Genomic DNA, 12,812 nt, shown 5'->3' with positions numbered 1-12,812 from the left:
TGAAGCATTTTATACAATTTATTCAGATATTTCTTGTGAAGAGAGGCTTCTGATGGGAGAGAAATACCCCTAATGTCTTCCAAAAACTACTTAATGAAAAGATTTTCCAGCTTGTTCCGATGTATTCCCGCAGACAAGAATGCTTTGCAGATTATCTCTTCATTACCTCTGAATTTTTATCAAACGAGCACTCATTTGAAGTCTATAAGCAGGAAAAAGTAAGAGGGCCAGCTTGGTAGAATACAATGTACAGAAAAACAATTTGTAGACTAATCCATGCCATTTAAAATCATTTTCAGTTATTTGAGAACAAGTGTATTGTCTAGATGAAACAGCGCGTTTTTCTTCATAAATGGGCTATTTTTTTGTGATTTCATCATTTAAACGCTCCGAAAATGCTATGTAACAATCACTTTTGATGGTCTAACTCTTTTTGAGGTAATCAATTATTATTATACAGTGCATACCCCTAAATACTGATCCCATAATCTTGATAGCTCTTTGGATTCGGCTCATCGCCTGCATTACATTCAGCTGCTTTTCCATTGGACTCTGGACCGTAATCTATATTCACATATGGTATAGAAAGTTCATATTTTTTACCGTTCAATTAAGCAGAAAATTGCTCTAAATCAAGTTCTTGCTTTTGAGCTATTGCGAGCTTGCACTGCACCCAGTTTGTATACAGCTTTTGCATTCCTAAATATCCATCTTTTATAGGTATAATATGTTAGAGTCACGCTCATGTCAATCAACTTCACATAGACATTATTTCGTGGACTTCTTGGGCAGTCCCCAGTACAACCGTCCATGCCCTCAGTAAGGCCAAATGAGACCTAAAGGATTTAAAGAAAACAACCCGCAAAATCCCCTGAAGTCCATGCAAGAGATCTCGGAGTATTAAAAAAGAGGGCGGAAACAGCCTTGTAAAGTTGGAGAGACCACTTTTGAAGCCAGCAATGAAAGAACCCCAGCTCATCCGTTGCAAGACTCTTTTGAATGAGCCTTTTAAGCTCTTATGGCCCTCTTACAGACCTAATGTCGACCCCCTCGACATGCATCGACCCCTCGACATGCACCTTATGGGTGCATGTCGAGGGGAAGGCTTGCACCGGCCATCATCCAAACACTGAGGCCCTCAATGCCACTGTCAGTCAGCACTGGGACGGTTTGCCAAAGGACGCCATGTCAGGTACCAGGCATTCTGCTGCCACCTGAAAGTCATCATTACCACTAATGCTGGCTATGATTTAAAGAGCTCAGAAAAGCATCTATTTATAGTATTAATTTTGTTGAAATTCTATTATTAACTAATAAATTATATCTTGTTGAAGTTTAAAATTCAAAGTGCTCAGACTTTAGTGGATCGACCGGTAAGATATATTTCTAAATATGTTTTTTAACTTTAAAATCATTTACTAATAATGCAATTTTAATAATATATCGCGAACATTGAGTTAATGTGGACTTTTTGCAGCTTAAACTAACTTTCTTGAGTCAATACAAAATAAAAAATATGACATTAAATATCGATTTTCTATACATTAAACGTTCAAAATTATTACATATAGACATCAAGTAATATGAAGCAGCTATTAAAAGTTTTGGAAACGATTTTTAAAAAAATATATATATTTTTACATCATGCGTGTATATGATGTTTTTGAAACATATTATTTAGTCAAATAATGATGTGTAAGTTAAATAATGTCTTTTAGATTATTTACAGTATGATTAACATGATGTTAAGTGTTCCCGAAAACATCTGTGTTTTTGAATAAACCTACTTTTCTAGTTAGTTGCATCTATATTTGTGAATATATACATTTTTTATTTTAATGACGAATATTGTGTTTTTCATACTAGGATTTCCTGAGGTTGTACACCCGTAGGAAAATTTCGTGAAATCTAGCATTTAATTAATTAATTTGAAAGTATTATTTTATTATATATAATGTACATAGATACTAAATTATTCATCATTTATTTTTGTTACAAATGAGACTGGGATACGGAACTATAATAAACTGGATCCTGTAGGCTCTAATAAGCGTCCTGTGCACTCTATTTTCTCTTTTAAGAAAAAAAAAACAATTTACATTCCAAGATTTTTATAATAAATACAGGGCTTACGTCGGCAGTGGGCTGTAGCCCCTCCCCCCAAAAAAAAAAAAATAATAATAATGATTTTTTTTTACTAAAATTTTTTTTTTTCCAAAAATTTAATTTTGTTTAAACTGCTATCGATTTTTGAAATTTCTTTCAAAAAAATAAATAATTGAAATTTTTTTTCCAAAAAAGTATTAATTTTCTGTAAATAGCTAATGGATTTTTGAAATTGTTTGATGAAAAATTTGATATCAAAAATTTTTGTGATTAGCTATTGATTTTTTTTTTTTTTCATAAACATGGCCCCTTCAAGAAAAATATAATTCGGCAGACGACACTGAAACCTCAACTCTTGCTTTCTTCAATCTAGAATGATTTTCCATTTAGGGAATTAAGGTATTTGATAATGTGACTATGATAAAGATTTTGAGTATTCAGTGAGTTGATAAAATCTGACTGGATTGAGTGAAACGTTATTTTTAAAAATCGTTCTAATTGTCAGGATGTAGTATTCTACAAGTAGCATTGATTCAAACTAAGAGCCAACTATGATTGTATGTATGAATTATAATCGTCTCCAGGTACACTGTATAAAGTGCTCCCTGATTTATATACCAATACAGTATATAGAAAAAAAAGGGAGTTTAATATACAGGAGCACTGTATAAAATAAATGTAATCTCGCCGGCGTTTAGTTCAACTAATATAAAATACTAAAGAAAAAGTGGGAAGTACTTTCACATACAATTTTAAAAAAATGAATGTGGTTTTAGACGAGGTTTAGCAATGAGCTAAAGTACACCCTGGCTCATCAAATCGTCTTAGCAAACTGTGTATGTTCTTTGACTCTTAATAACTCTGGGCAAAACTACCGATAGGCAGTGATAAAGATACAAAGAAGGAAATGAGAATTTACAATAGGTCAGTTTCTCACTGCCATATGGACCCTTCTCAATTGCACGTATTGTTTGTCGTTGAGCCTTTAGGTGAATTTTTGGAGGAGTGCCGGGCAAAGAGTCAAAGCAGAATAATGAAATCATACTCCAGAAACCCATAAAAAAAGATACACACCTTAAGGAAGTGTCCATTTGCTCGTTGCTCCACCAAAAATCAACCAAATATATTATGCCTCGTCAGAAGGGGCTTGTGCAGGGAGGTCTCTACCCCCCTTTGGGGCGGAGAACAAGCCTCCCCTTAGAATTAGATATGAATTTCAATATAAGTATAATATTTTCCCCGAACTAATGCTATTTTTTATATGTAGAAACTTATCCTTTTGTATTAGTAATTCATTTTCTTCCCTCAAAATCACATATTAGACAAATCCCATCTCTAGTTATTGGTAAGACTATTTTAAAATTCAGTATTTTTTTCTCCAAATATATTTAAAAAAATATTAGAGTACTTATTATTTAATAAGAGGATCCTATAAATTTAATAACTTGTTTGCCGGGAAATGAGAAACCCTTATTCATACTAATAGTTAGTTTAAAAGTAATTTATGAGATGGCATTCTCAGTATTCCTTCAATGGCATAAATTCTGACAGCCAGCCAAAAAATATCTCTTTTTTATTGGTATTTACCAATAACCAGTTTTTTTTATATGTCTAACCGGAAAACATTATTTTTTCAAATCTATATTATGTCTCAATAAGAAATTGACCATTATTGACCTACTATAATTACAAACTATATGACATTAAAGTTAGATTGGATTATTCTGTGCGACAAGTCTAAAGTACATATGTTGTTATATTGGAAAAACAAACAATTGATGATTCTATTTAGTATCTAAAAACTTATATATTGCTAATATCGATGTTTGTAGCACGACCTACCTACCTCACTAGCACAAAAAATTACAATCTATTTTGTTGTCACCTGTAACAGAGTGTAAATTAGTATGTTATTAAGTGAACGTCGAGACATGTTTTGCATATCATTGATATAATGTTACTCTCAAACTCTGAAAATGACTAAAGAGATGTATTTTTTTATTCAATTAATAAATGAAACTCAAAAGAAACAAACATCAGTCATGTGGAAAAATGATACTTTTCAAGAACGACGTCATAAGTACAGGGTTGATCTGATGTAGTGGTCCCTATAATTTAATTTTTTTTATAAATCGTCTAAGTTTTGAAAGAGGATTGGAGAAACCATATAGTGAATTCAACTAAAGGAATTGCTGATGGCAGGAAATTCACTGCCCAATTTCAAGTGACTACGGGTTGTATAACATTTAATGACTGATGTAAAGTTTTTAAATCTGTCGTTCATGCTTTTGATGAGTGTCCTTTCGTACTGTTATTGAGAAAGTTTGTTTAATGGAACTTAGAAGGTCATATAAACACCTCACTAAGACATATCTCGCCCATAATTATATTTGGGCTTCCCAAAAATAAGATAATTCCTTGGAAGAAGGCTAAAGGAATCGGATTTGAGATACTTAACTCTAAGTCTTATATTGCAAAAAAGTTCACATTGAAGGAACCATCGGATGGCATGGAGTTAAGAGGCATACTTATTCAGTCGGCGTCAATATACATGGCTTTTGAATTGAAAATACCTGAGGACGATACATTGACATTCGATTTAGCGTCGGATATTATACGGTAGTATTTTGCGGAAAACTCAATCAAATACATTAAAATTTTAAATCACCTTATCAAGATATTCAGTAGACATAGAAATAGTAAAACCTAGATACTTAGTTTTGGATTTCTGGATACATACATTAAAATATATAAATACAACCAAAAACAATTTTTTATTTTTATTTTAGAATTTCAAATGATGAAGCAATAAAAGGAGGTGAGGATTATGGTAACGACCAGGGGTAGGTGAACTTTGAGACATGGAGTGCCAACTTCAACATTTCCGATCAATGAGTGTGCCTCTATCAACAATAATGGTAAAATACATACACAAACTACAGGAATATATTCTAATCTGCGCGTGCCACTGAATATACCTCCACGTGCCAGCAGGAGCACGTGGAAGCATAGGTTGCCCACCCCTGGCATTGAAAAAAATTGCACTAAGAACAAGCGAGAGCGATACATATGGTACATCTAAATTAAGACCCCTCTTAATATCAGCTGCCTGTTATATGATTTTGGAGTTGAAAATAAATTTCTGCTATAAAGAGAACATTCTAAGTTTCCAATAGCATCAGTGCAGGAACAATATTATAAATATATATTTAAATTGATATTTTATTATAGATTTTGAAAACATTTTACAGCAAAAATAGGCAATAATTCTTCATTTAGAGCAGGGTTTCCCAAACTTTTTCATGCTGGCGCCCCATATAAACTTGTAGCGCCCCCTCCCATAGACATTTTGGGGGGCTTGATTATTTCTCACACATCGAATGACCTTTTAGAAAAGAAATCCTATAATTTTTTTTTTACTACTATAAAAATTTCTCTTAATTACATATGATTCTTTTTTAAATCATTTTTTCAATCATTTTTTTTTTTTTTTTAATTTTCCGCTTCATATTCTTTTAAACAAAAATTACTGTTTTTCATTTAATGGGATGGGTGTACTTGGTGTAAGGATATTAGTTTATCCACATCAGGTTGAAACTCACTAAGAAGAAGACGTAGATCCCCACGTTCGGTAATTCTAAGTTTGTTCCTTTGTTAATAACAGTGATAAACCGTCATTAAATACTACAGCAAGTTTTGTCTCCCGATTCAATCCCGTTATCATTTTTTGGAAGAGACGACATGATTTCAGCGAATAACCCTTTTTTAGAAAAGAAAAATGACTTTTTTGAACAATTTGATAAAAAAAACTTCAAACAGACAAAATTTTGAATACAGATAATTAAAATCATCAAAGTTGTGAGAGAAGAAAAAATATAAACAAACGTTTTCTTTTCAACAAATTTGACAACAAGCAATCAGTCCCCCAGCCCATCTCACATATATAGTAGCTTGATGGGCCCAATGATTTGTTTATTTCTTCATCACTATTTGTTACCTTAATATGTTATCAAATCAACGTATTATTGTAATTGTAAGAATAGAAAATAAGTAGAAAAGGAAACATGGATGTATGACCTTAAGAGCTGTTTATTTTTTGTCAGGTTTGATTGGAAATTTAGCTGTTGCAAGTGATTTTATTTTGAATCCCTTAGAATTAAAGAAGAGTTTGAAAGAGGTTAACGATATACTACATCAACTTAAATTCCTGAAATGTCCTTGTACCATTGATGAGTAATAATCAAATCGATTATACCTATATTGAATCTATGTATTTTAAAACATATACTTGTCATTCAAGTTAATTCCTTCTTTAGCATAAGTTCATATCAACATACGAATAAAGGCTTCTATTCTCATCACTGAAGTGTGAAATTATGTGATTATTTGGGCTTTTGTTTATAATTGTATACTACATTCAATGTAAGTACATTTTTAATAGTCTTGTATATAGAAAGACAAAGAACATGATTATTTATGCACGTATACATGTATACATAAATCCATTATCTAGGCCTCCCATGGGCTATTAGTAAACACTTGTAAGTAGATAATGCATGAAACTAAGACTTTGCCCATATATCCGTAAGTTTACAATTACAAAATATGATGTTTTCCCAATATTAAAGGGCATGTCAAAATATGTGCATACTATATACACTTGATAGACATGGCATGCATAGGTATATTTATCATTTTTATTTGCGCTAGAATAATCCATATTCCACTTTGAGACAGAAAGTTTAATCTACTCTATATATGTAGTCAGGATCATGTTCTAGACCAGTTTTCAACCTGTGAAGAATGGAGGAGTTGTCAAGGCAAAAAAAATGTTTTATCGGAGATAAATAAATGGAGAAAAAAATTTAAAGAAGTTTTTCATTATATTTTATTTCATTGTGATAACTGTTAGTAAAAAAAAAATATAGTATATGCAAACGAAAATTGAGGACCATAAAATGCTTCAAAAAACCAAAGCGTATATTTACGTACTAAACACTTAATATGACACATTAATTCTGATATATCATAAATACATATCAGGTGTATCATATATATAAAAATGACTCATTTGTAATAAGGAAAAATGCGATTTTTATTCCAGGTATCTAGAGATTAATGACTTGATTATTATCCGTATATCGTTTTCATTAATATATTCTTCATATTATACTTTTATTACAAAAAACATGTCAAATTGTAGCAATATAACGTCCAAATTTTAGAGAAAATGTTACTTAAGAATCTAACAGGGTGTCTACGGATCAAACTATTGTATGTACATTGCAGGGGTATACAGACAAGCTAACTTGTGGCTAGTAAAAAACCAGTCGGATTTTTCCAGGTTGGCCTGCATCTAGCTCGTTTAGCTACGTAATGGCATACCTTAAATACCGCATATACACATGAAATTTTGGGTTTAAATCACGAGTATAAATGAGTGTTAACATCTAATACGTCGAATAGAAACTGAATTATTGAACACAATGTCAATCCTAGAATCAACCTATCTATTTAATCATATTATATAAATCACTTTATGTCCTTCCTTCTGATTGGACAAAAAGGTACTGTATAGGGGTTTCAATTCGAATCCAGGCCAATCAAATATTTCCGTATACAGTTATGTGTACCAAGTAAAAAGGTAGTTTATTTTTATGAGCTATGAATTTTTTCATATGGCTAACCAAAAAAATATATAAATGGCCAGCCTTGTTGGGGAAATATAACTATCTTCAATCCAAAAATCATTCTTCTGATTAAATTATTACCTTTTCTTTAAAATATATCTCATGGATTTGTTAAATAAATTATCATTGGAGCATCTTGTTATGACAGGTTTATTCATACTAAAAGTATATCATAATAATAAAATACGAATTTATCTTCGGACACACCTGCCTTGAAGCAAGTTTAGTATACATGCTGAGAACACTTACGTCTAAAAATGGATCTGAAACCCATATGATATCCGGTTTTTAGAACTGGTTATAGTTAAATTGTAAAAGTAACTTTCTTTTGTCAAAACTATTGACAATAAAACATAATTGATTCAACTTTTTCGGCATAATTTTTGACAAAAAAATAATTGATAAAAATTACTCAAAATATTTTTTTAAGGGCTGGTGTTTGGTTTTCAGGAGAGGTGTGCAGGGCTGTACCTAAATATACGTTTATTCAATAGAAAATATATAGAATGACGAATTTTTTCTTTCTTTTTCTTATCGGATAAATTCTGATCAGCTATTATTGGGGAATATATACTATATTTCTTTCAATAAATATATTTTTCCCTTTTGTTTTTATTTATTTTCAAGTTTATATATGTACATTATAAAGTTAACCTGTCACAGTTGACACTAAATTATATAATATTAATCCCTCAAGTAATCAAATACTTATATTTAGTTTATTAATACACAGCATGGTTTTTGTATGAGACAAAATCATTGAGTGATAACCATTGGTCTTATTTAATTATTATCCAATCAGAAATATACGTCTAGGTAAAACGCTCTCCTTATCTTTAAGAATTGATTACAAAATGACTGCAATAATGTAACTACCTAAAATCAATGAGTATTTATATTGTGAGGAATTATCATACATATCTAATTTTCAATCTTGGAGTGTCCCAAAGAGTATTTGACTCTACAAAATAAAAATTATTTCATCAAAAGTGTTCATAATAACTTTTGATCTTTCCAGCTTTTATTCCATATTTTAAATATTAATTTTTAGTTGTTTGAGTCAGTTTTATGCCAAGGATAATTCTTGTGTTGCAACTTTTTTTGCGCTTTTTTTCATTGAAGCAAGTTTGGAAAACTTTCGAGAAAACCTCATTTAATTAGAATATTTGGTAACTTTATAAAGGCTTTAACTTAAATTAACATTTCTCATATTTCAATATTATAATGATTGTACTGGAGGTTTTATTTAAGATATTTCCAAACCTTAAAAGTTTATTCAATATCATGTTGATGTCAGAATAAGAAGAAGTTTAGGTCAACATAATACTTTCTTTATATTCTTACTCGTTTGTATTTATTGCCAAGCCATTTGAGAAAAATACATAAAGGTTGATTATTTGATATTTTAGGGGGGGGAAATAGTAATTTCGTATTTTTAGCTTTATAAGAAGCGCGTTACAGTCACTTAACATCAGCCAAGTATACCCCGTTCTCCCGTTCCATGGATAATCCAACTCAATATGATCCAAAAATCATCCGTAATGGATTTGGTGCTTGGGGGCCCTTCTTGTATAAGCCCCTGTCCCTAGTTGCAAAAAAAGTTGGGGAACCAATTTTCATAGGCTTCAATTGAGGCCAAATTTTTACCTCCAAGCGTGTTGGACATAGACAGGAACAGGTGGTAGTCACTTTGTGCCAGGTCTGGACTGTAGGGTGGATGCATAAAAACTTCCCATTCGAACTCCCGGAGCTTCTGAGCGTCATCAAAGATGTGCGTAGCCTTTTGTTGTCTTGATGAAACACAATTCCTCTCCCGTTCAAAAATGCTGGCCACTTCTGTCAAATCGCCAGCTTTAAGCGATCAAGATGCTCACAGTAGATGGCAGAATTGATCCATCTTGCCATAGGGTAGCAGCTCATACTATATTATTCACTGCCAATCCCACCAAACATACAGCTAAGCTTTCCTGTCACTCAATCCTGCCTTGGCCACGGTCTGGGCTGCTTTGTTAGCTTTCGACCAGGATTTCTGTCGCTTGACATTAACTCAATCTATTTTTCAAGGCGCTTTTCTCTTTCAGGAAGTAAAATTTTAAAATATTGCGAATTCCTTACTTTGATGCATCCGTAACTCATGAAGGAACTAGCCATGCAGCATACTGTCGAAGAAGCATTTGTAGTATACAATTACACATTTACAACATCTTATCGTATGATCGAACTTGACCAATAAGTGTTCAAAATATGCAAAGTTTTAAGAAAATAAATGCAAAAATTACTTTTTCCCCAACCTAATATTACATACATGTACTGTCAAGATTAAGTAACCCTTTTTGATTAATTTATCATATAAATAGAAAAACTGATTATTCACCCATTTCATTTACATATAAATATATAATTGCAATACGAACAAATCAATCATTTCCCCCCATTTTCCATCCTTTATAACCATTGTCCCCCAAACTGTATTTACCTATATATTTACAGGATAGGGAAGCAAAACGTGGACTTAAGAGATGGATTTAGAAATACATCAATAATTTGATTAAAAAAAATAATGGCAAAAATATAATATTAACCAATCATGGAGATAAGGTTTCTACAAAACTTTTTTCACTCAATATGCCCACCTTCATTATCACAGCATTTTCACGCCACCCGAAGGCCATGCAGAAGTTGATGACAAAATCTTCTCACAAGTTGTTCCATGTAGCCGCTATGGGGGCTTCAATGAGTCTCATTTGGGTATGAGATCCTGTTGATTTCCTTTTCCAAAGTGCCATATATAGAAAATTCCAGTGGGTTCGAATCTTGTGAGGAAGAGGCCACTTCTCTTCGGACCAGAATCAAGTCATGCTATCAGTGCATAACTTTTGGCATTTGGCACACTTGTGTGAGGGGCACCATCTGTTGTCTACATGTAGTTATCCTCTATGTAGATGGTCTTCAGCCATTTCAGGATGGTGTACCTAAGCACCCTATAGTAGGTCACCTTGCCGATTTTCTGTCCAGCCTTGAAAAAGAACAAGGGCATCTTCTTTCTATGAGAGACCACAACACTGAGGACCATTTTTTGGAACAGATATTTGGTGTGGTAAGCCCTTTGGACCTGTTCTTTTGTATATGCAAGCCAGCGGTCGTTTCAGCTGTTGTAGAATTAATCAACAGTGAAATTTTCTTGTCTGAGGAAATTTTCACTATTGACCCATTTGCCTTGATCCATATGAGGACTTTCTTTCACCTCTCCAGCCTTCTGGCTTTCATGCCCTCAGTGAGAAGGGGGTATGGGGTACTTGTGAAAGAAACTAATCCTAGGTTGTACTTTATAGGAGCAAAAGAGTAGTCGTTGGCAAGGAAATTCATCGACATGGTTATATCATTATCACCTTCCTCTCTTGTCACCGCTGATTATAGCTGATCTAATGAAACGTCATGATCAATGCGTTACAATGTTCATGAGGGATCATGCAAGAGATCATGGGCTTTCACACCAGACTTTTCAGAGAGGTATCAAAAAAGTGACTGAATTATCTAAATTGTGCATTGTTTTGCCCCTTGAATCTTTCCAAATATGACGCTATAAATCAAAAACTGTACCTTATATATTTTTTTATCATATTTAATTTATGATTGGAAAATATTCAACTGAGCAAGTAATAACGTATTCTAAATTTATTCAAAATCATAAGAGTTATGTACAAAAAAATAAATCGGTAAAAATTTATGTTTTTGTTTTTTTCTCAGTTGCAAAAAAAAAAAAAATGGTTGAAAATGATTGAATATTGAATTTACAAATAAATAAAGTTTGTAGAAATTTGTTTGGAAATTCGTTAGCATATAAATTTGACACATAAATATTGGTGTTTAACTGAAATATCTGTCATTTATTGAATCATTTTTCAATTTTTTCATAAGCCATCAATTTTCAATTTTTAAAAGAAATACTTTAAAACGATGCTTTTTGGACATAAAAAAATAAGCCTCATCATAACAAAAGTAAAGTATTTTCAATTTCCAGAGCATTTCATTGTAAAAAAATTGGCAAAACTTGTGCAATATAGCTTTTGTAATTATCTTCACAAATTTTGATATAGCAATTTTTAACAAAAATAAAAGATGGACAAGTTTTTTTAAGCATATATGCATGAATGTTATTTGAAGTTCAAAATTTTTTTTTTTAATTCCTAATAATACATTTAATATAATATACAGGCTCTAAATTATAATGCATCATGGAATACCCTAACACTCACCAACACTGAAGGGGCTCTAAACATTAAGAAAATTGCATTGACCATTGTCAATGTGATTTCCACTCGCTCATAGGGCCCCCGCAATGCTGGGTAAACCTTTGCTAGTCTTTGATAATACGGGGAAACAACAAATTATGAAGGATATCTGAAATGCCTTATATTCTTGAAAACAATTTGCACAATATTTTTGATTGATAAATCAAAAGCTAAAAAATATAAGAATTTCATTATTTTACTCAATGGCTTAAAATTTCAAATTTTGACCGAAAAATCCTTTTTAAACAATTGCTCAAAAATTTATATATGCAGGAGGAAAAATTATTTCCAAGAAAGCGAAACAGTCTAATACCTGGAGATCCATTAAATTCTGAACACTTTGAATTTTAAAATTGATCAAGTGTCATTTTCTTGACTTCTACGTAATCTCATGTTTGTTTTGTTTTTGACTATTTACTATGCTTTAATATATCGGAATATTAATTAATTTCAATCACTCAACCTACATCAATATTATTGGACCTGAAAATATGAATCACATTGTCCTACATTCCCATATTAGTTTGTAATAGTTTTGAAATTGAATAAGTTTGTAATTTTGGTGTAATTATAGATTTGATATGATATGTATGATTTTTCTTAAAAACTACTGTATAACTGTTCAAGACTGAGTTACTATTTCTTTGTCAAATGATATTGTTTATAAGAAAAAAATGTATTACTTCTGACAACATTATTAATTTTATTTTGTACACACCAAAAC

Source organism: Lepeophtheirus salmonis, chromosome 6 (assembly GCF_016086655.4).
Source record: "Lepeophtheirus salmonis chromosome 6, UVic_Lsal_1.4, whole genome shotgun sequence".
NCBI classification, from domain to species: Eukaryota; Metazoa; Arthropoda; class Copepoda; order Siphonostomatoida; family Caligidae; genus Lepeophtheirus; species Lepeophtheirus salmonis.
This window is presented reverse-complemented; position numbering follows the sequence as displayed.